We start from the raw sequence: 27338 nt of genomic DNA on the forward strand, positions 1-27338 counted from the left end.
TAAATTTTTCTTTATTGCCCAGAAGGAGCTAAACACAGAGGGGACAAACAAGGACAGACAAAAGGATTAAGTCGATTACATAGACCCCAGTGCGTAACTGGGGTTATTTAATCGACCCCGAAAGGATGAAAGGTAAAGTCAACCGAGGCAGAATTTGAACTCAGAACGTAACGGCAGACGAAATACCGCTACGAATTTCGCCCAGCGTGCTAACGTTTCTGCCAGCTCACCGCCTGACTGTCGAATAAGCATTGACTAACGTAGTAAAAAGGTTACGCAGAGTTGAATACTCACGCTGATAAACCAGTATAGCAGGAATACGATATGGGCGGCAGGACTGTTAAACAAGTATTATCTTCAAACTGGTTATAAAGACTGGAATAGCATTTCTGTAATTATACTGAAAGTGCCGCTAAAGCTTTCTACTTCGCCATGTTTCCGAATTTGCTATAATACCTAGAATGACATTTTTTTCAGCTATATTTGAGAGTGTTGTGATTGCTTTCAAATCAGCCAAATCTTCATGTTGGTTATAAAAAACAGAATAATATTTCAGCACATAAGTTGTGATAATCGTTGATGTTGTTTAAACTGCAACTCTCCATGGTAATGTGAATGACAAAAATGAAAATATAAAAAATGAAAATAACGTTTAATTGGTAGCCGAAAAATTTCTTAATCTTTTGATACCATATACGTCAAAATTGGCAACTCAGTTTTCGAATCCATAAGTAACACCCACGCCTCCCCCTACACACACATGCACGCACACACACACGCGTACACACACACGCGTACACACACACGCGTACACACACACACACACACACACACACATACACACACAAACACACGCACACACACATACACACACACAAACTCTCTCTGATATAGGTACGACTCGACCTCGTTTCCGAGGTTATCAGCGTCTCCTTCTCTCCTGCTTTCCTCTTCTCTTTGTACCGTTTTTGTTTCACCTTCACCTATAGAACATGCATACAGCAGGAAACAGTAACGTATCTCTCTCCTATTATCCCTCTGTCTTTCAACTCCTATAGAAACTTGTTTTCTCTTTCTGTTTCTTTCCCTCTTGTCTCTTTTTCTGTGTTTCTCTCGCTCACACATATTCTAGAAAGATTACAATGTAAAACTTTTGTAATGTAAATGTGTAAATTAAAATAAAGTTTAATTGGTAGCCGAATAATTACTGAATCCATAAGGAACACACACACACACACACACACACACACACACACACACACACACACACACACACACACACACACATACACACAAACTCACTTTTATATATTAAGACTAGCAATGCATCTCGGTGTTGCCTGGGTGCTATGACCTACAGCTACATTGTATTATTTGTTCCTTTTCTATGGGCAGAATCGGCACAGCTGATATGTAGTGAACTGACTGGATAAGTGGCGTAATGGAAGTTATTGTTTGCTTAAAAGTGTAGTGGGGGAGGGTACAATTTTCATGGGTTTTCATGAAAGTGCGGGAAACATCGGGCAAAAATGAAACATTAGAAGCAAATCGAGATATTTCCCGAAAATGGCCTAAAAATTGTGCGACCCGATCTCGTTTCCGATGTTATTTTAGTTGTAAAAAAGAGTTGTTGTGCCAGAAACATAGTTTATTTGATAGCCTTTATATTGGGTCATCCCATAAATAATGCGGTTTATTTATGCTTCTTATATGTTTCAAAATTAAGATAAACAAAATTATTTTTTAATGTAAAATATACTCTCCATCATTTTCTATGATACTCTTCCATCTGTCTGGTAGACATGCAAGGCCCCTCTTCCAAAATGCATTTCTTCGTGACGTAAAATACTCCTCCAGTACTGTCCCGATTTCGTCTACAGAATTCATATTGTTTCCGCACAAATGATTTTGAAGACTGCGAAACAAATGATAATCAGGTGGGGAAATGTCCGGCGAATATGATGGGTAGGGCATCGTTTCCCATTGAAACTGCTCCAGCCTTTTGAATGTCATCCTGGCTGTATGTGGCCGAGCATTATCCTGATGGAAGAATACCGATCGTCTTGAAACCAGAGATGGTCGTATAAACTACGACCATCTCTTCTAGCGCTGACTTGGAGGACTGGCCATAAAGCAAGATATGCCGAATATACTCCTTTGTCACTTCTATTATAGCTTTGAAAAAATAAATAACTGTTAAAATCGAACTGCACTCTTCAAAACATGCACTATGAATAAAGACAAGGTAAAATTACTACCTGCTTTTATAGCAAGCTGATGCAGGTAGTTTATCCTGTCTCCCTCCAACTTTTAATTCATTCATGCAATTGAAAAACAAAAAACATTCCTTATGGGATGACCCAATATATACAGATGATAAGCAGCTTTCTTTATTATAGTACAGATGTGATTCGGAGAAACATTACTTTCATTATTCATTCATCGTCACTCTCGTAATGCAACACTTTATAATTTTGGTTCAAATTGAAAGTATGAGACTATTTTTCACTTTCTAACAAAACCTGGTCCTTGTAGAGCAGTGTCATTCAAATAATTAAAGCTGGTTGTTGAGATAAAATAGTAAATATGTAAAAGAAAAGAAAATTTATTAGGTAGCCGAAAAATTCCTGAACTTAGTTTTCGAATGTATAAGAAACATACGTGCGCGCACACATGCGAATACACACACACACACACACACACACACACATACAAACTCTTATATATATATATATATATATATATATATATATATATATATATATATATATATATACATGCACACATACATATATATATATATATATATATATACGCACACACATGTGTACATACACGCAAACACTCATATACATACACATGTACACACACACACATACATACACACAAACACATATTAGTGAAGCTTAAAATCAAATCTGAGAGATTAATTTAGATTTTTTCCACATGATTTCTACGCCATTACAGCCGTTTCGCATCCTTCATCATGTAGCGTTATTAATTTCGGTGTGAAAAGTTATATGCATATGTTCACATTAAGATTTGTGCTCAGCAGTACACAATACAATCAATTGTTCACAAATAGATGCAAATAAAGTAAGTAAACTAATAAGGATCATCTAATCATCATAGTTGTATCTAACGATGATCTGATAGGTTAGTTTACTTTATTTGCAATCATTTGTGCAATGGTGAGCTGACATATTGATATAGATATGTACGTATAATTTTGCATACAGAAATTAATAATACTATATAATGAAGTTTATGAAACTGCTGTGATCATATGGTAATATGGCAGTCATGTGGAAAAATTTATCTATATTCAATTCCACAAACTTTTGACTTCATGCTTTTTCCTTGCGGAAAATATTATTTTCTGAATCACTGGATTTTCAGTCAGATGGACATATTACGTTATATACAACATGTTAAGTGATTACTACTTAAACTGAAAACCTATACTCAATGGTGAATTTATTATGAATGGCACTTATTTTCTTATTACTACTGCTCATATATATATATATATATATATATATATATATATATATATATATATATATATATATATATATACATATATATATGTATGTGTGTGTGTGTGTGTGTGTGTGTGTGCATATGTGTGTATGTATGTATGCTTGTATGCTTGTATGTGTATATGCATATGTGTGTGCTGTGTGCGTGTGTGTACATGTATATGTATCTGTATATATCGATTTATCTAACTTGCTCCATTTCTCTCTCCCTCTCTCTCTCTCTCTCTCTCTCTCTCTCTCTCTTTGTATATATATGTATGTATGTGTGTGTGTGTATGCGCGCGCGCGCAAGTTCGAAGCTTCTATTTCACTCCATCACTACGCAGATCTAGTAGTTTATACGTTCCTTCCATCAGCAAAACGAAGACTGCTCCAACGGTTGAAAACAGTCACTGAATTTTTGATGTAATTTTTCGAAATAACAAATTATGAATGCGGAATGGTATCTGCAATCAAACACGATAATAATTCTTTAGCATACTTTTTCCAATACGAGGAAGCATATTTTTCTATAGACAATTGTTCTGGTTATACGCATGTATGTTTTCTCTATAGATTACAGAAAACTTTACAAAATATTTCACTGCCAATTATTTATTCACATAAATGGTGACACCAATCGTTGGACTGTATATTTTTGAAAATTCCTTTATGTGACAAATATATAGTGGCAGTGGAGGCGCAATGGCCCAGTGGTTAGGGCAGCGGACTCGCGGTCATAGGATCACGGTTTCGATGCCCAGACCGGGCGTGGTGAGTGTTTATTGAGCGGAAACACCTAGAAGCTCCACGAGGCTCCGGCACGGGATGGTGGCGAACCCTGCTGTACTCTTTCACCACAACTTTCTCTCACTCTTTCTTCCTGTTTCTGTTGTGCCTGTAATTCAAAGGGCCGGCCTTGTCACACTGTGTCACGCTGAATATCCCGAGAACTACATTAAGGGTACACGTGTCTGTGGAGTGCTCAGCCACTTGCACGTTAATTTCATGAGTAGGCTGTTCTGTTGATCGGATCAACTGGAACCCTCGACGTCGTAAGCGACGGAGTGCCAACAACAACAACAACAATATAGTGGCAATATGTAGGAAATAGATGAAATAATAAGATGAAAATCGTCATGTATAGATACCAAATTGTTTCTGATAAAAACAAAAATGTTAGAAATACTCGGATGAGTAGATTTTAAATACTGAACAAACATGCTAACAGAAGTTCGTTATTTCTTCCAGAATAAGGACTTCCAGTTCCTAGTGTCTGACTAAATTCCGTTGCTGATTCGTCTACGATCATTACTTTAAGAAGCTTCAAATAAAATTTGCTGTTCTATTTATGATGGTTATATTCTCCTTTTGACCTCTCTGTATTCTTCTCAGAGTTTATTTCTTAAAGATTTCATTTAAAGATTCAACAAAGCAACAATAAAATTCCCCCCTGCTCATCTTCCGTTTTACACATCAAGAAATTTTTCAGCTCAGCAGGAATTCCAGAAATATTTGACACAAATTTGACTTATCATTTTGTTATTAAGAAGAGTAAAGAAAATACCTAAGGCAAATGATATCTTGTTGAATTCAAAGCTATAAAATGAAACAGTAATAAATTTAAAGAGGACAATCTACCTACTGATTTAACTGGGGGCTACGTATTTCATTTATAATTAATAGAATACATATAAATGGAAAACTTTGAAAGCGGTACTTCTGGTGGTTAGCCTTCAAACGTTATTTTTGTTGTTTAGCCTCAGATTCAGCACTGATCGAGCTAACCTAAAATCAAAGGAATTCTATCTACGACTGTTACGAGTTTTTGTATATCTAAAGCTAACATTTTCTGATGTAGCCTTCATATGTTTAAGTAAGTAAGATATGATCTGAAATATATTTGGCTCAAATATCCATCAGAATGAAGTTTTTCCGCTGGTTTGCAGATTGTGTTTTTAAACGTTTGAAAATTTGGAAATGTTAAATCAACATATAAATCTCAATAGTCAGCTCTTACAAAGTGAGCTCCGATGAACAATTGTTTATTTGTTGGCACTCCGTCGCTCACGACGTCGAGGGTTCCAGTTGATCTGATCAACGGAACAGCCTGCTCGTGAAATTAACGTGCAAGTGGCTGAGCAATCCACAGACACATATACCCTTAACGTAGTTCTCGGGGATATTCAGCGTGACACAGTGTGACAAGGCTGACCTTTTGAATTCCAGGCACAAGAGAAACAGGAAGTAAGAGTGAAAGAAAGTTGTGGTGAAAGAGTACAGCAGGGTTCGCCACCATCCCCTGCCGGAGCCTCGTGGAGCTTTAGGTGTTTTCGCTTAATAAACACTCACAACGCCCGATCTGGGAATCGAAACCGCGATCCTATGACCGCGAGTCCGCTGCGCTAACCAGTAGGCCATTGCACCTCCACTCCGATGAACAATATGGTTAAGTTAATGATACAATTTACCCTAAATATGTGTATAAATATGAAGAGAATACTTTTGTATAAATATGAGGATGATAATGGATAAATATGAGGATAAATAGTTTTGTATTGTTTATACCGAATGCATACTCATACCTGAAACACCTGAAATAATCATATTCCTCGAGTCACAATCACCATTTTCAAAAAAGGGAAGGATATATATTACTTAACGTAATCTTAGATACGTAAAGAACGGGTCGGTGTCAGTATTGATATGGAGTTAAACAACAACCGCCACAATATATCATATTAAATATACAAAAAACACATATACAAAAATACACATACGAAATATAAATGATTTATCATCCTCACTGAGTCTCATTTGATACAATATACGAAATATCATATATTATACCTAATCTTGCCAAACCAAAATTTCTTTTTCTAGAACTCCTTCCCCGTTTACTATTTCCTTCAACCATCAACCCTAAACGAGTTTCATTCTGCCCTCTTATGTCATCCGACTATCTGAATAAAAACGAATATATTGTTACACACATATACTCTCTTTCGCGCGCACATACACGAGATTTTTTAAATATACATATGGATACATAGATACTAATATTTATGCACATATGTATCTAGGTAGAGAAGAGGTATATATATATGTATATATATATATAGTAACCTTATTTAGTGATTTTCGTGTTACCTGTGACTTCGAATTTTGTCACACACCCATGTTAGCCAAGTGCATAGAGGGTTAAGCAAAGCATAAAGAATTTCACAAATTTCACGATAAATTTGGCTCTATTCTCAGTACTGAGTCCATTTGTCTTTGAGTAAAGATTCCGTAATTAATTTGAAACTAAATTTGAAATAGCACTCACTTAAAACGAACACATTCACATACGCATGTTATGCATATGATGCGTATATATATATTTATATATATATATATATATATATATATATATATATATATATATATATATATATATACATTTTAGTCCTACTGTTGCACATTCCTGTTTTTTACCAAACCAGATCGATTCAATTCGGTGTACTCATAAACAAATGGTGTAGAATTTGTGTTTTATTTTTGATAGTATTCAGTCATTCCTGAACGAACAAACCTGTAATCAAGTATGTTGCATTCAGCCTTAAGCTTTATATAATCGTTCCTCTTTTTCGCTGTTTTGAGCTTTGTTGAAAAGTATTCAGTATTTGTGTTATTTTTTTTCTCTCGCTTCAATAGACATTGATTTGGATTCTTCGCATTTGTAGGCAGAATATGAAAACAATCGGGAGAATGGAAAATGTCGAGGCAATGTTGTAAAGATAGTAGAAAAGAAGGGGAATTGCATTTGAAAAATAGAGAAGATAAAAATTAATATTTAAATGTAATGAAAAGGTGGAAGACAAAGTGATAACAATTGCTATCTAATAATTCCTTTGTGTTATTAGAAGAAAGATCCGTCACAGAACCAGCAACTCGTATTTTGTTGCCAACACTACCTTGGATTTTTTCATTGTTGTTGCTATTGTTGTTCCTCATGATGTTTAGACTCTGGGGTAAACCTGGTTTTGCAAATCTATAATCTAAGGCATTCTATTTCTGACTGCCCTTATATTTTAGACATTATACCTAAGAGTATATTAACTAATATGTGCTTCTTTTCCTTTAAAATGGCAGTGCATGATTTGAGATAGATTTGGGCACCATTTCTTGTAGATCTAGTGATAATGTGTAGACAGAGTATTGGACTTGCTAGAAATAGAAACTAAATATCTCACATTAAAAAGGAAGTGCGAAGATGTGTGACTTAGCGATTCGGGTGTTGTTCTCAAGATCGTAATATTGTTGTTTTGATTCCTTGACCAGGCGATGTGTTGTGTTCTCGAGAAAAGCACTTCATTTGACGTTTCTCCAGTCCATTCAGTTGACAAGAATGGGTGCTCCTGCAATGGACTGGCGACCCGCCCAGGTTGAACCAGTATATAACACAGAATCCAAGAAGCCGGCCAAGAATTACGATTAAATGATAACGCTGCAAAAGCTCGCCAAAGTCCATTCTAGTTTTGACTAAAAGTGATTGACCAAATGATTAATTAAAACAATCGGTGAGTAATTTGCTAAATGGATATATAGTTGACTAATAAAATAATAATAATAATAATAATAATAATAAAGGAAGTGAGATAGAAACAAAGCATGTGCTTAATAATGGCATAATGGCCCCCACTGAAATACAACAAAGGATATAATTTTCGTTAAATTATAAACACTGTTTCTGTTATCTCCATACTTCCATTACGGCATTTACAAAGTGAGCCCACAGCTGATAAATGTTTCTAATTAGTAGTATATCAATGGTTATTTTTTAATTAATGTATTAAAATTTCATTTACGGTTATAAAATTTCGTGAGTTCCATCTTGAATTGATGAAGTTAGCAAAAATAGGTAAAACAAAATAATGATGAATATCAGCTTTAAAACACGTAAACTTATGAACTATTGCCGTAATTAAGAAACTCTTCTCGCTTCTGTAAACACACACAAAATAGTGATAATTAATTTCATTTCTACTGTAAATACACTACTAAATATTTGTTGAGTACTATTAAAAAGCACCGCATAGGAAATTAATAGCTGTGGGAAACAAGTTCTAACATTAAATTAAAATTAAATTATTTCAAATTAATAGAGAAAGCTATCAAGATGCCAGCCGCTTTCCTAATTGATTTGGAATTCTCCAAAAAGCCAGCAAGAGCTTAACATGTTTATTAAATCACTTAGCGTTTTGCTCAGCACAGTTGCACTATAATTGACTATCTCTATATGTCATACATACATACATACATACATACAGACACACATATATATAAGAGAAGACACTAAAAAGTAAACCAAGAAGCTCAGATTTTAGAAAGCAATGGTTCTTAACATCTACGAATAATTATCTACAATAGATTATTATTTTAAGACGATTACTCCACCCAACCAAATAAAATGTATATATAGATTTCTTTGATTTTGCTAAAAAATACTTTTTTTCCTTTGCATAAAAAATTCTGTAAAAATTATCCTGCTTTTTCCTAGTACCCACATATGCGTGTTAAAACGTTATGCATTAAGCAATTTTAGTGATGGAACGAAATCGATATTAACGTCTTCAACATAATGTAACTGTTAATATGTAAACTACTTTAACCATAAACTTAAATCAGAAATATAGTTGAAATGGTTAATATAACAAAACAATTAACACGAAGATCAATAAACTTATCTATCAGAATTTTCCTGTTAGTATAGTACTATTGATTGTACCATCCAGTCCTTAAACAGTGTTTTGTTTTCAAATGCAAACTTTTTCTATTACTAAAATATTTTTCCTTTTCGTGCGTGATGGTTTCACGTACTTCAGTGATTCTTTGCTTGACACTTCAAACGATATTAGTAATTGCGATTTGACTATTCTGTGGTGATAAATGTAAATCCCAATTCTAAAATTTGGGGTTTGTATTCCTACTCTGACATTAGGGATTATATCAACTGACAGTTATATATAATTATAGAATAACCAAATGGCATAAAGAAAATATAAAATAGTGATATATTTGTAAAAGATTCTGAAATAGGCCTAAGTAGTCTGATTCTTCCAGAATTCAATTTATACTTTGAGATTAGGAAGGATGCAACAGCAGGGTTGTTAAATTAACTTTGTATAAGCCAATTTCTTGTCAAAATATTGCCCAAAAAATCACCCAGAAGCACACACAGACACACACAGACACACACAGACACGCGCGCGCACTCACATACATGAATATGTATATGTATGAATGTCTGTATATTCCGGAGACGGAATAAATATATATAAGGCTGGCTTTCATTTCTTTCATAATAAAAGCTATTTTCTGTCATATTGTAAATAAATTTTTCCTTAAATATTTAAATTTAAAGAACGCAGGTTCTTTTGCATGCAAGAAATAACCTACGATAATATATGTTACAGGGAAAAAAAAATTTAAGTGTGAGTCTACTCATTCGCAGTTTGGTAATTCTTTTAACTACAGTTTCCTGTTCATTGGTCTGTGAAAATTCAAAGAGTAAATAAATTTCTAGTATGTATCAAATATCTTTGTAACCCAGAATGTAAGTAGCCATGTATAGCATGTTTAACAGTAACAAATTTGGAAAATATTTTACACTTTCGAACAAAAATAATACTTTCAAAAATTACTTTGTGAATCATTGAAAAATCTTGGTAACGCAACTTTGGATCGCACTCCTGGAGATAGGAAACAATGTTCTAACGAACTTTTTCATCTTTTTGGTTGTATTATAATGATCTGGAAAGAATCTTTGCTGCAAATATGTGGTCAGCAGACGAGGTGTTACACTTGTAAGTTCGATGTAGGAATATGAGTCATAAAGTTTACAGCATACATGTTTCCCTTGAATTTTATCTATTACATTACCTGTTTGAAATATATTCTACAGTTTATACTAGTTTGTTATTTCGTGGTACATTCTGTTTTAATTTGGGATTAACATTAGGTCTTACATTCTGATGATTTTGTAATATATTCTCACGCGTATAACAATCTCTTGTCGGTTAAACATGCATTAAAAAAAAGGCATTTGCTCACTTTAATTGTCAGTACATTAATTGTCAGTACTACAACTTCACAAAGCAAAATAAGTAACGAGTATTACTAATAGCAAAACAAAACCCAAAATAGGTAAATAAATCTATAACAATATATCATAAACTTAAGCTTGGTGTAATTTTTATATTCGACGGTGATGACTTTATCAATTATAATAGTTTTCCTATGATTCTTTAGAACAAACGGCAGCTCAGGTAAACAATCAGTTAACATTTACATCACTTCAATCTAATGATGAGACCGAAAAGTTCTTGAGCACTATTGAATTAACGTATTTAGGAACATTTTTGTTCCAACAAAACATATGGGACAAATAACGAAATAGGACAACTGTAATAAAAAAGGATTCTACTTAAACACACAGAAACGCATAAGGGAAAGAATTACAAAATGTCGTATCAATTACATTAGAAATATCTTATTTAGGTATTGAATAAATACTGTTGTTACTTAATATAGAGGTAAAACAATAAATAAATACTATTTTCCAATGGCTGGCAATGTTTACTTACAGTGAAAGAAAGTTATAAACGTATATCTTCTACTAGTAAATATTTGCATTAACATTGTATAGACAGTCAGTTACAATAGAATGGAGTTAAAATCAATGAATAATGAAATGATGTGAGAATTAAATGTGGGAAAAACAAAATGAATACACACGAAAGAATACATGGAATGATTGTACTACATAACCAAATCTGAAATTTGACACTAATTAAGCCAAAATGAAGGGAAATAATATATATATATGTATATATATATCAATGAGAATATCTGAATTTTATAAAACGTATTAATATATTTGCTTATAATCTGGATACATTTCTTAATTATCCATTTTTATAAATAAAGACAATGACTTCATTTTAGTCTACTTGTCCATTCAACCAATATTTAAAAATCGATTTCGAAAATATTTGTTACATATTTGTTTTCGGAAATGTTAACTGTAAAATGTAAATTCAGCGATTCATATTAAATGTATGATACAACAACCAGTATTAAATAGAAAAATACATAGCCACACCAATCTGTGGCATACACATGTATGTATGTTTTAATGAGTCTATACATGTATTTCTTACTGTTTGTCGATGCAAAGGCGTGAACTGTGTATTAAAGAATATAAGTTTAAACATACCGGTCGGACTATGCCTTGTGCGAATATCATATATCGTTGGTTGACTTTGCGGTTATTGCGTATTCCTTAATTCCTTAATACAAAATATTCAATATTTGGTGTTTTCGCTTGTTAGAGACACAGTTCTGGAGCTGTTAAAAAAAATTTCAAAAGCTTATAAAAACATAAATCCACACATTCAATTCACCATGGAATTCAGCAACGATAAATTCCCCTCCTTAGACATTCTATTAAGAAAAATAAATTCGCTATTGGAAACTGCTATGTACTTTAAACCCGCCGACTCATAACGATGCCTCCTCTTTACATAATATCACCCTAAGCACACACGAAACAACATACCGTTCAGTTTGGCCAATTTATTATGCACACTTCTATCAAACCTTTAAACAGGTAACCGATGAGGATCTATGGTGATGTAACGTGTTTCCAACCATAGATCCTCCTTCAGGGTCCCGGAAAGAAGATACGTTACATCGCTTGCCAGCCATGCATGGCAACTACAGGAAGATGGAATTCCACACTCGATCTCATGGAAAATCCTCGAGCGCCTGGCTCCCTGCATCAATGGAACGAAAAGCTGCAAGCTATGCATAACTGAACGCATGGAAATCGTGAAAAAAGTCGCACATACCAAGGACCATACTAAATTCCAGAATGGAGATTTTCGGACCGTGCTTGCATTTTAGTAGATTTCTGCTGGTGTTTTGGGACCCGCATAATAGCGGTAATAGTGAAAATAACACCACAGCCAGAAGTTAATTGGTGATGGGAGAGAGATAGATAACACTCTATTGTTTACCCTCATAGCTGAAAGATGGCGACTCGGCCGGATGCTGATAGCCAGCAGCAAAGGGAAATAATCCCCTTGTTCACATCCATATCGTTTTTCCCTCCACACTTTAAAGAGGTCAAAGGGCAACAGCTCTTGGGGTCTGAAGATACACCATAAAGGTATCCTTTATGGCGAGAAACTCAGGGTAACTCTTTAAACCGGCCTTCACCAGTAATAAATATAGAATGCTCTACTTCTTAGAGTGTGGTTTTACTCCGAATTTATGTTTTTCTAAAAAAACAGTAATATATATATATATATATATATATATATATATATATATATATATATATATACATACATAAGACATACTTTAGCGAATATAAATATACCACGAAGACCGACTTGTAGGTGTTGCAAAGTGCATGTGTACGTTGCAGCTCGTGTTTCAAGCCATTGCGATCTTCGGCCCGAGCTGTTATATTTTGTTTCGGTGCTACATTTAAATTTTTGGGTATGTGTGTGGTTTTAAGTTTGTATTTCATCAGTGGTTTTATGGATTAGATATTATTTTCCTCCTCTCTACTTGTTATTTTCTGATGACAATGATTTTCATTTGCTTAGTTATTTCTCAATTTATCTGTTAATTCCATTAGGATGTTCTTTTAAGGCTATTAAGGTAATTTTTTTTATGTAGTTAACTTTGAAGATAATATATTGGCAATGATGGTTCATAGTCTTGGGATTTTGGTATGGCTGTTAGAAGGTGTATGTATTTATTTCAGCGGGCGCATGCTCTGGGAATAATAATTCTTTAGCGTGTACCTGTGTTTCTGTGATTATTCATAACGAAAATATTTGGAATTATAACTTATTGTATATATATATATATATATATATATATATATGTTTGAATTGCAGCTTTTCAGCTATGTATGGTGAAAGGGCGTGTGTGCACGTGTACATGTGTAGTCAAAGGTTTTTGTCGGAGACTGCTCTGATGTGTGTCTTATCCTGTTTGCTATTCAGAAAAATAATTTGAGGTAAATCTGTTTTGTTGCCTGCAGTGCGACTTAAATTCATTCAGTATTTTAGAGTGAGTGCGTTTCTAATGATGTAATTATTCGGCCTTTTTCTGTTGCGCAAAAATACAGATACGAGAACAATTTATTTATGGTGGTGTAAAGTCTATTAATTTGAACTCCAAGATGTGTTTACAGTGAGACGTTGTGTTCCTCTTGCATAAGTTTTTGATTGTGCTTGTGCACTGCGTGTAACGTCTTTAAGAGTTGTATTAATAGCGCCGATATTTTCCGGTTTCTCCAACTTGTAATACTGTTCCTCTGTAGACTATACTTCTTTGTATACTGTACCAAAGGTTCGATAAACTGAAAAAGAATACATTATCGCTAAGAATAGAACTTTGGAAAGCAATGAAATAAATGGAGACCATATATTTTTAATTGCTGACTAAAATACAATATACTTTAGTCGCACTGACCAAAATAGAATTCCAAGCAGTTCAGCCATTACCAGTAAACCACATCAATAACCATATGAAAACGGCATGATCAAGCATATATACAAGTACACTTTTAAAAATTGCAATTTAAATTGCGTGCTCACTCACTTGAAATGGAGACAAACATTTTCGAATAGTCAGACCTAAATCACTCAGACACGAGACATTATTTCCACTAGATATATCCCTAGATAATTTCAGAGTAAAAAAATAAACATCTTTGAGATTCCTCTAATATATCCAATACAAAATTATAAAAAAAAACATACAAAAAAAGTTGACTGAAAAATGCCAAAATATCATAAAAAAAAACAACAACCTTAATTAGATTAGAAATAATAAGCAAATTATAAACACAGTCTCTCACTGAAAAATAAATCATGGAGAGGCAGTAAAATATCCAATCGGCAAGCAAAAACGCAAGCTATTCAACAAAGACGAACATGCGACAATAACCAACCAATAAGCGTAAATATATCACCAAAATCGAGTTGTAAAAATATTTGCTTGAAGATTGCAGTGGAGTGAAAATAAAGTTGCGAGATAAAAACTTAGATTCCGTATATATATAACGAAGCAACTTTCAGGAACAATAGTGATTTATTGAGACGGAAGGTTGCGGATTTTTTTCTTTTATCCAAGAACGATAAGCTGAAAAATGTTCTTTTGATATTCTTGGGTCAGCAATCAGGGTTGCCGAGTGTACCAAAAAGAATACAAGAGTTACGGAATGGAGTATGGAAAATCCGGGCTACATGTGTTTCATACCTGTCAAAGCGTTTGTTTGAATATTAATTGTGTAAGAATAGAAGAATAAGTCCAAAGGAAACGTACTCTAGGCTGACTCTATTGAAGAAAGCTAACAAAAGAAACAATACTAAGATATTTACTTTGACACGAATTATAATACAAAAGACTATTCTAAACAGAAAAGTCTAACCAAACAACCAATTCAAAGAGAAAATATGAATTCAATAAATTTTCGACATTTTTTCCCGCCTAGATTCGGCAAGTTTGCAGATTTTGCTTGTAGGAAGATAATTAAATTCACATTTTTTATGTGCATAAAGGAAAAAATTAGAAAAGACATAGTAAATGTATGTCAGTTTGTAACACAGATAATTATTAGATAGTCTAGTTATAGCAAAAACTAGGCGCATATTCCTCTCTCTGGATAGAACTTCTGCTCACAAGATTGTAATATGCAATAAAGCGTTCTGTTTTATTTCTTTGCAATTAGAGAGGAAAAACAGAGTACTCGAAGTACCCATGGCCTTTTGCAGTCGTCAAAGTATATTTTGGGAGGAGAGAAGACAGAAGTCGGAGATCTTAAGATGCGGCATCAGGAAGCAGCACTTAAAGGTATATTATTTTCGAAACCAAAGGCTGACACTAATAGTTGTAACTGAATATATCTTTCTAAAAATCCGTCTAAAAATTCACTCATAAAACATTCGACGACTCGGAGTTATAGTGGAAGACACTTTCCCTACGTGTCGCGCAGCTGCACCGGAACTGAAACCAAGTAGCTGTTAAGCTTGAATCTCATTTATTTCATAGTTTAATTAATTTTTCATAGTATATATGTCTATTAGTACTCTAATATTGATCTATAAACCTTTGAAATGCATAGTGAGGTTTCAAAAACTTCAACATTCACGAAATTAGTAAGACATCTGTAACTTTCACTTTCATGTATAAAATTTACATTCACATAGTTATAGAAACCAGTTTTATTACTTCGATAATAAAAATTTTCAGCTGAAGTTTCGTAATGAAATTATATATCTCTTTGGCATCGTACGTTTTTGTAAATGTATAAATTTACTACAGTAAGTATACCTATGTTGACGAACATATGTATGTATGTATGTATGTATGTATGTTTGCATGTATATATATGTATGCACATACATATATGTATATATATATATATATACATGTATATACACATGAATATATACATAAATATACATATAAATGCATGGACACATACAAGCAAATAAGTGTGTAGGATATATTTATATATATAAATATATATATATATATATATATATATATATATATATATATATATATATATATGTATGTATATATATATATATATATATATATATATATATATATATATATACACTCACACACAAGCACACACACAAACAAACACACACACACACACATATATAAACATACACACACATATCAAGATGTCAGTGTTCAAATACAATCCTCTGTGGTGGTATAATGGAAAAGGTGTAACAATCAAGTATTACATCAGCGAATGTTTGGAAGTATTATTGTAATGATATAGTAAGTTTATTTTCTATCTTTTCGTTTAGGTGTTTAATACTAAATTATATACTAGGATTTTTCCATAGTCATGCTAATAGATATTTATCTATTGTAATTTTCACCTATATATATATATATATATATATAAGAATCAACATACCCTTATATCTCACCTCACGTTGTGAATTGAACGCTAAAATGTTAAGTAATTAAATTATCACACATAGTGTGAGTATAACATTTGTTTTGTGTATGCAAATATATCTGTGTATATAATGTTATATATATATATATATATATATATATATATATATATATATATATATATATATATATATATATATATATATATATATATATATACATATATACATATATATATATATATATATATAACATTATATACATACACACATACGCAGAGGAAGAGATAGATAAATAGATAGATAGATAGAATCGTAACTACATTCCTGTACGACAGTATGCATTTTTGAAAAGAAAATGGAATATCTGTCGTTTATTCCTTTGGGTAATTAATGATAAAATGTTACCCTGTAAATTATTTGCTCTTGGTCTAATTAATTCTAATAGATTTTACTCGTTATTTTGTTAACGGAAAGCTAAAATGTTTGTGACTCTTAATCTATGAATTAATGTTTTACGCTTAGTAATTCATCTGTTAATTTTACGATAATTATAAAATATTTATCCCCTAGAGTATGTAAAACAGCATAATGGATTTATTGTTTTAGTTTTGTCTTTCATAAAGTAAAAAGTGACTTGATTTATATCATAATATATAGTCATGCATGAAACTTACTCTACTGATTAGAAATGCATGTGATATTAAGCGTTTAATTGTTAAATTTTGCACGAGATATGTTTATTCTTATTCCACTGTATATAAAATACACACACACGCGCACACAACCCGTATATATATATATATATATATATATATATATATATATATATATATATATATATATATATATATATATATATATATATATATTCTTTTCAATGCTCGTTTATGATGAAAAATGTTAAAGCTTTCCTCCTATTGTGATAGTCTGATAAAAGTATATGTTCAATATATCTTAGGATAAATAATTTAATTATTAGCTAATAATATAAATTTTGCATTCTATTGACATGATAGCATTTTGTGTTTCCTCAATATTGGTTTCAAATTTTGGCTCAAAGCCAGCAATTTCAGGAACGGCTAAGTCGATTGCATCGGCTCCAATCTCTACCATTACTTATTTTATCGACCCTGAAATGATGAACAACAAAGTCGAACTCGTTGGAAATTGAACTCAGATGGTAAAGACAGCCGAATGCCGCTATGCATTTTGCCCAGCATGCTAATGATTCTACCAGTTCGCCGCCTTACGTTTACGAAGTGGCAGTACTGTAAGCACACCGAACAAAATGCTTAACGGAATTTCATCCGACTATACGTTCTCAGTTCAAATTCTGCTGAGTTCAAATTCTCAGTTCAAAATCTGCCTTTCATCCTTTCGGGGTCGATAAAATAAGTACCAGTTGAGCACTGAGGTCAATGAAATCGACTTATCCCCACTTACAAAATTTCTGGTCTTGTGTCAAGATTTGAAACAAGTATTGTTATATCTTCTTTTATTGCAACTATTATTCCATGAATAATAATACTTTACTTTTACTACAGAGGCACCTTGTCAGTTATGTAATTTTGATTATTTAATTTTAAAAACATTATTATATATGTATGTGTATTTATAAATAAAAGTCTATTAAGTTCATGTTCTTTTTATATTAAAGATCGTCAATATTCTCCACAGAAATGTGCATAACTATTCATAGATGTTTTATTAACTGAATAAGTCAGAAATTGAAACATACTCCAGGAGGAAATCTAGAAATAATGTTTAAAATATATCGAATGCAGCGATACTGATATTATGAACACAAGTTTCAATCTAATAATTTCTTTATATAAAACTCAATCAACTCTACCTATAGCGATTTCACCCATATAATCCAACGACACATCGTCTATGCAGACAGATGATCTGCTCGAAAAAGCAAAGAACTATCCCTCAAATCACACTCTATCTCTTTGAAAAAAGGAGCAGAATGAATTGTCAAGTAAATCCTTAAATACCATTAAAGCAGGATTGTAATTTACTTGCAGAATCTGAATATGCAAGACTACATTATCCAATTGTATGCAACCCATTTTGAAACTCTGATGTCATTTGAGTGAGGTTTGGTTGCTGTTTTTACCACAGGTTCAATCATCAAACATCAAACGTCAGGAGGATGTTCACTTCTTAAATTGAGTTTTGGTTGTTCTCTTAGAGTGACGGTATGACATAATCAGTAACTTCAAAGGAGCTGTTTTATATAGCAGCAAAGTTGAAAGAACGAGAAGGAAAGCGCTGAAACAAAGTACACAGATAGTGAACTAATGGGAATTTCCCGATTGTTTGAAAAGTTTCCCACGAAATGTAGTCTATCATGCTAAAATTGAAAACTATGATGCACTACCTTAGATAAGAAAACAGTAATTTTTAATAGGAATGCTTGTTGAGGAAATTCTAGCTTCTTCACTTGCTTTCCGATATGAAGACAATGAGAGTAACACAAGTTGTCATCCGAATGATTTTGAGAAAGTTAATTTTTCTGTCCATATGTTTATTCCCATTTTAGGATAGGATCCATTCAGTTTTTGAGACCCATTCAATTGAGATACTATTCAACAATCAATGAATTGTTGTGTTTCACAGAGTAGTCTTAACAGCGTAGCCGGATCGCGATTATCTCGAAACACATCACAAGGAAGCTGGTCATTGAGGTGGAATTTTGATTAAGAATGTAAAGATCTTGAACAGATACCTGCTAAAAAACAAACAAACAAATAAAAAACAGTATATTCATATCTAGATCTCCCTTTGGACTTAATCATAGGTCAGCTTAGTTAGCAATGACTAAGAGCTAAGCAATTACGCAAAAAAAACTGCTCACTAGAGTAACGACACTGTAAATAGTGACACACCAACATAGTTGAAAAAGACAGTGCTTTGGTTTGAGGTTAAGGAGAAGTTGCCGTTACAGTGAAACATGGTGGTTTGGATAGTTGCCAAGTGAAGCAGCGTAGTTGGCATTGGACTGAAAGAATGATAATACATTCCATCACAGAAAAACTAAAAAGAAGCAGAAACAGTATTACGAGTAAAGTTTCAAAATATCTTTCACTCGAAGTTGTATAAAAAAAAATAATCTAATTGAGGTATTTTATGAGATGTCAAATCACTACCAAAAAGAGAACTGGAATTAGTTCAGTAACAGAGACTATATAGAGATTACAGAGAGCAATAGGAGTTAAATTGATGTTTTACAACTCTTTTAACTAGCTCGAACTTCGTTAAGACAAAATTGATAAATGCCACATGTGATTGGCTTAAAACTTTTTATACTGCGTTTGAAGAGGATAGCTTGTCATTATAAGTTTTTAAATACTCATAGATTGCAGCGTAACGATGTCTGGGTATCAATAGTATTTTTAATGTTCGATTTAAATTGTAGCAGCTTGGGCGTAAACAACATGGGAGTGGGTTGTAATAAGAGTTCAGACGTGTACGGTTCTGAGAAAAATAAAATTCGAAGAAATGTTTGATGTTGGGTCTAGAAAACGCGACATGAAGCAGTGTAAGAAAGGTATGTACATTTTTGTGTTTTAGGTTTTGAAAATTAGTCAAATTTGTACAATGTTAGTTGAAGGTCTGCTTGCGAATCTGATGAGTTATATATTTTTTCAAGCAAGGTTTGTACAATAGGTGTGCATGTGCATGTATGTATCGGTGTGTATGATATGAATGTATGTGTACATGTGTGGGTGTGCTTTGTACGTGTGTGTGTGTATGTGTGTGCATGTGTGTGTGCGCGCGCGTGTGTATAACTTTCCGGTGATTGGCTTTCCTATAATCTATTATACAGTAAATAATCAATGATATAGTCTTATGATAATTGTGAAAATAGTGTGGTCTCGATAATTAGTAATACCTTGCTCAAGACTGTCTAGTGGTACCGCCATTAAGAGTCAGAGGAAATTCCTTCCACTTTCCCGAATTTAGATTTGTCCGTGGTTAACTTTAACTCTCCTGTTTCCGGGATTGATACGTGAAATACTGGTCAAAATCCTTCAGTCTGGGAAGCATCTACATTGCGCTATGGAAAGGCTTGATTGTGAAAACGACTCGTCTCATCTATTTGTCTTTATTGTGTATGGTTTAACGAAAAGCTTGCAACTTGTTCTTATGAAAAGAACTAATTAACCTACTGGAACATTCCAAGGACACTCTGGTGTAAATTGAGCGAGAAGCAGAAATAATAAATATAATACCTTCCCACAAGGCATTTGTGTAACACCAATAGTTACATATAACGTAGGCAGAACTCTTGAAATTGGGACAAGAGAAGCTGTCAATAATATCGATTACTAGCATTAACTATTACTCTATTTTGTCAAAGATGAAAACAAAGCTGACCTAGACTAAATTAAGAAGTCGAAACAAGTACCGTATTAAGGATTCTATCAATCATCCGCTTTTGCTTAATATTTAGTATAGTGTTCAGTTTTATTGGTTTTTAGTAGCATTAATAACAAAAGCATTCTTAAAAAATACTACACAGTCATGGTCATGTGTCTTAAGAAGTCTACTGCGGAATCATCTGGTTCCCTGTTCACCTTATTGCTCGGCACTTTGGTCAAAGTCTTCATGTATCTTGAACGATGGTGTCTGCTTGACCCATGTTTTGAGAGAGAAAAATTGAGACTGTGCACACGTACATCTATCTATCTATCTATCTATCTATCTATCTATCTATCTATCTATCTAAAGCACACGCACACGCACTCTTCTCTGCTATCTTTTGTCTGTTTGTAAATCTCTCCCCTCTCTCTCTCCATCTCTCTCTACCTCTCCCTCTCTCTCCTTCTCTCCCACCCCTCTCTGTCTATATATATATATATATATATATATAATTTTGTCTTAACGAAGTTCGAGCTAGTTAAAAGAGTTGTAAAACATCAATTTAACTCCTATTGCTCTCTGTAATCTCTATATAGTCTCTGTTACTGAACTAATTCCAGTTCTCTTTTTGGTAGTGATTTGACATCTCATAAAATACCTCGTCTACGTTTTGTTTGCAATGTCCTGTACCCAGATATGCACCTACACATACAGGTGGATGTCGGTATGCACATACCTGTACGTATATATGCATATACTCATTTACTATTTGTTTATATATATATATATATATATATATATATATATATATATATATATATATATATATATATATATATATATATATATATATACATACGCAAATATATATATATCAGTATATATGTATTGCAGCTGTGAAGGGAAATCGTCGAATCACCTTCCGTGAGTTATCACACGTGCAGATTAGTTACGGTTCAGTTCAGTCCATTATCGTTGAAGATTTGGGTATGAGACGCATATCTGCCAAGTTTGTACCAAAACTGCTTTCAGCTGACCAAAAAGACACTTTGGTTTCGGTTGCACAAGATCTCCTTGATTGTGTTGAGAACGATGAAATATTTCTGAAAACTTTGTGTAGGCTTCTGAGCAGGTATCGCCAAGCTTTCGGCAAAATTTGATGCAGATTCTCTGCTCAACTTTCTCTGTCATGGTCAATGCGACGATCGCACGCTACCTACGTTCCTTCCAAACACTGCAGAGCTGAAGGTCATTCGGTGCTAAACGGCTTCACTCTGCGTGCTTTAGCTTTGTTACTATGGTAACAGTCCGGATACTTATTGATCATCATAATATATATATGTATTTGTATATACGTGTATATATATATATATATATATATATATATATATATATATATATATATATATAAACTATTGAACTTTGGGAGGGGCATTATACCGGTAATGACAAATACACGCACTGGTTCGGTCCTTTATTGTTATTGTTAGTTAATGGGTTAGTTACTCCACTAACAAATTTATCGATCAGCCGTTTTTAAATCATTCAAACGTTCAGTATTGTTAATGTTGTCAAAAAAAAACAAATTAGTACACGAACAATACTGAACATTTGAACGATTAACTGTTTGACCAAAGCGTTTAACATATGAATTTGAAAAAGTAGTGAAAAACAACTGATCGATAAATTTGCTAACGGAGTAACTAACTCATTAACTAACAATAACAATAAAGTGCACGTGTTTATTATTACCTGCATAATGCCCCTCCCAAGTTTCAATACTAATTCTTTCAATACACGAATTCACATCAAGAATCTTGCAAACCAAATACGAATGCGAACTATATATATATATATATATATATATATATATGTGTGTGTGTGTGTGTGTGTGTGTGTGTGTGTGTGTATATATATATATATATATATATATATATATACATAAATATATATATATATATGTATATATATATATATATATATATATATATATATATATATATATATATATATGTATGCATGTATGTATGAGGCATATATATATATATATATGTACGTATGTATATATGTATGTATATCTCTATAAAAGTTTCTTTAACATTGACCTGTCGAACTTACGTTGCATTAAATGAATATGCGGTTTACAGTTACCTAGATAAACCTCTATTCTGTCGCAGTTAAGCTTTCACTAGTCGTTTTAGCAGAGATTGAATTTGGCATTGGTAGGAAAAGAATTACCTACCAATTTTAGAAAGCAACCATTGCTTACAACTTTGAATTAGTGTATCAAAATATACGCATTTAAATCAAAATAGAATTAGGCAACGAGAGTTAAAGTGCTTCGTCATCAAAAAAGATGTATTGTTACTATTGGGCCATGTCTCGTGTAGCTTTTCTTCTCACATTTATTTCTAGTTATCCTTTTAATGTGTTTATATATATATATATATATGTATATATTTACATGTATGTGTGTGTGTATGTGTGTGTGTATGTGTGTGTGTGTGTGTGTGTGTGTAGCAGAACCTGCTTTCAGGGCACAGATTATATACATCCCAAATAGTGATTCGGTGAAGGATTATGAATCTAGTGACGGATGAATCTAGTAATGGAAGAATATATCCCAGGACTAGTTGTAAAGAACGTAATAGAAAATTTAATAATAACACGTATGGTATAGTTGGGTCAAGAAACACTCTTAACTAACAGAAAAGCAGATGAGCGAAATAAGCATGAATGTAAAAGTTCTTAGTAACATCAGTTCGAGTAAATACATTGATAAATCAAAACAGCCCCGTCTAAAACGATAGATTCAGTGCTGATAACCGGCAACCAGAAGAAGATAAATAAAAGAGAGAATAAGGATAGGCATGATCACCTAAATAGGATTACTCGTAATCCCAACAGACTAGTCCATGACGAAATTTTAACGAGAAGTATTAGTGAATGTAGTAAAACTTAGAAAAGGAAAGATATATCAAAACAAGTAGTCTGGTATAATACACCATTCGGGGTCCAAATCACTACTAAGAAACTCCTTACGGCCCTTGAGAAGCACTTCTCACCATCAAGTCAATAGGAGAATTTTTTTAATACACACACACACACACACACACACACACACACACACACACATATATATATATATATATATATATACACATATATATATATATATATATATATATATATATATATATATATATATATATATATATACAACAATGTAGATAAATATTCATGAGTAAATACATGATTTGATATATATATATATATATATATATATATATATATATATATATATGGCGGTGCCCCAGCATGGCCACAGCTCATGAGCTGAAACTGGATAAAATGAAAATGAAAATGAAAATATACTTTAACCATGTAACACAAGCCTTCTGTAGTTTTTTCACTCTTGTTTATCTTTTATTCATCCAACCACGTGCTTTCACATACCAATTTTCTCACCTATATATATATATATATATATATATATATATATATATATATATATATATATATATGTGTGTGTGTGTGTGTGTGTGTGTGTGTGTGTGTGTGTGTGTGTGTGTGTGTGTTTGTGTGTGTGTGTGTGTCTGTGTGTGTGTGTGTCTGTGTGTGTGTGTGTGTGTGTGTGTGTCTGTATGTATATATATATATATATTATTGTATCAATGTATCGGCTAGACTATCGGATGTAATCATATATCACTGGTCACAATGCGCTTACTCGCATTGTTGCAGCCTTGAAATTGTGCCATCTGCCTGGTTTGGCAGGCAAGCCAATATCACCCCACCCCCGAACGAGATGCCAGTTAGTCGACTGGTTATCCATTTTGCAGCTAGGCGGACTGGAGCAAGATTAAATAAAATGTTTTGCTCAAGATCACAAAGCACTGCTGGTCTTTGAATGGAGACGACGAAATTGCGATCGTGAGTGTAATAATCTAAACAATAGACCAGGCACCTTCACACGCACACAAATATACATACATGTGTTTGTATATAATCTCCTTTGTGCATTATATACTCTACTTACTGACATCGAGCAGCCGTTAACTTCATATTAATCTCCTTAGTGTATTAACGCTGAACTTCTCCGAGTTACGGAATCTCTCTTATATCACCTGAAAAAATATTTACTATCATTCATTTAGACGATTGAGAAAAAATGTATATTCTACCTATGCTTGGCATGTAATTTCATTCTCTCTTTTTGAAATATATCAATCCATCGCCCTAGTCATTTGTGCATTGTCGCCATCTTAGAAACATGCATACAAAATGATGCACCTTTACCTCTTTTCCTACCTGGATCACATACTATTTGTGACGTTGGCATTGCACTCTTTTCTGTTTGTGTGTCCTGGTTGCAGCATGTGAAAAACTTGATAGCGAAGTGTTTGAAATTTTCCAGCATTAAATTGCATGTTATTTCCTCTATTCCACTTACAGATTGCGTTGAAATATTTCTGAAAGTTTTTTTTTTATATTATCCTATCTCTGACTGCCTTTGATATTTTTTTGTATTGGTAGTGATTGTTCATATAATTGATGGCATGTCTGAGAGAACCACTACAAATTGTAATGGTTCTCAAATAGTTTCCATTCATACTCTACTGAAAATCATTTTTATCTTTTGAAAAAGCGCTGTTAGCTGCAAAATTTAACTTCCCTCTTTTACGAACAGCGTCAACCACTCTCCTAGATTTTCGACAATGCCGAGATCATGTAGTTTGACATCTCCATTACTGACTTGCTCAGTGGTGCTCGCAAAGTCAAGATATTACATTTCTACAAGTGAACAGTTGAATAGATTTAGCAATTGCTCATCGTAACGGTATTAAATCTGTGTGAAGCAGTCTCTATCTACATGAAAAATTGTTGGGAGATAGACAAGTCATTCTTCAATTACAGTTTCACTTTCTTTGTGGCAATTAGTACCATTACTTTGCTGATATGTGAAATAAAAAAGATTCTTTCAGTTTTCCATGTCTGTGCTAATTACTTCTTTGTGGATTGAGCACTTTATGCTACTTCTGAGGTATTTAGAAACTTACCTCTTCAAGGAAACGTTTGGAACGGATTGTTCAAAAAACGTTATCTTTCTTTTTTACGTTTTCAACAAAACACATGGACAGATGCGCGCGCAAATATACATACACACATAAGTGTGGGTGTATGTGTATATGTATGTGTGTATGTGTGTGAGTGTGTGTGTGTAAATGTGTGTGGGTATGTGTGCTTCTATGTGTGCTTGTGAGTGTATATATGCATGCATATATACATATAGATTGATGTATATATATACACACACACAAACAATATATATATATATATATATATATATATATATATATATATATATATATATATATATATATATATATATATATATATATATATGTATATATGTATGTATATATGTATGTATATATATATATATATATATATATATATATATATATATATATATATATATATATATATATATATATATATATATATATATATATATATATACATACATCTATATATTTCCGTACGTAGATCTGAATGTGTAGATGTTTATACGTTTATATATGTATGCATAGATACATGCACAAACGCACACACATATATACATGTATATACATAACTGACGCAAATAAATATTTAGTTACATACTCACACGTGAGAATAACGAGCAATCTATGGTTGCAGTTGTCATTTTTCAGCGTTCTCCCGAGATCTTGGAAGTTTATATTACATTATTTCGATATCACCTTACTATTTATTTTACAGCATTCCTATTTCCTTTTTCTGTTTAATATCATTGTTCTTACATTTTCTTCTGACTATTTCATTTTTTTATGCTCTATCGAAGTTGTTTTTTCATTTCGTTATTTACTGCGCGATTAAACAGATAAGTAGATTTGTGCTTTTTGTAGGACTGTTATGAGATAAACGAGTTAACTATTTTCATTCCTAAGCAAATTGATTTTTACAGTTTACACTGCATATTTTCAATATAGCTGTATCCTGACAAGATGCGAGCAATTGGTGTAGAAATCTTGCCTTGGCTTACGTTTAAAGGAAACGCTCCTGATATGCTTCATGACTCCTAAATAATGTGTTTCGTGATCATAAAGGTAACATTATATACAGAGAAGTTTATCACAAAGATTATGACGTGTTCGAAAATAAATGTGATAATCTAATACATGCTTTTAATAGAAAAGCAGAATTTATCTCACGCAAGTAGAGTGTTAAAGTGTCCTCTTTGTTTATATTGTCAAATAAGTAGTTCGGAGGAAAAATCTGTAGTGGATCAGAAAAACTCCCTTTAAATATACAAGTACACCCTCATTATGTTCGGGGTTCAAATCTCTACAAAGTCAACTTTTTCTTCCATTCATTGTTGCTTGGTGAAATGTATACCTGCTAGTTAGGTACTTGGTTCGATTACAAT

The 27338-nt window shown here is 32.8% G+C and overlaps 1 protein-coding gene across 2 annotated transcripts in view; it reads right to left on the minus strand.

Moving 5' to 3' along the window:
- Positions 1-27338, minus strand: part of LOC106880955 (neuronal acetylcholine receptor subunit alpha-10) — a 608885-nt gene that overhangs the window by 323294 nt on the left and 258253 nt on the right. The window contains exon 4 of one of the 2 annotated variants that reach the window (XM_089349377.1): positions 11782-11912. The exons of the other annotated variant lie outside the window; for it this stretch is intronic. The gene's annotated coding sequence lies outside the window, so the exon portion shown is untranslated. The remainder of the gene's footprint in view (positions 1-11781; positions 11913-27338) is intronic. 2 annotated transcript variants of the gene reach the window in all.

This window comes from Octopus bimaculoides, chromosome 3, assembly GCF_046866305.1.
Source record: "Octopus bimaculoides isolate indiv1 chromosome 3, ASM4686630v1, whole genome shotgun sequence".
NCBI classification, from domain to species: Eukaryota; Metazoa; Mollusca; class Cephalopoda; order Octopoda; family Octopodidae; genus Octopus; species Octopus bimaculoides.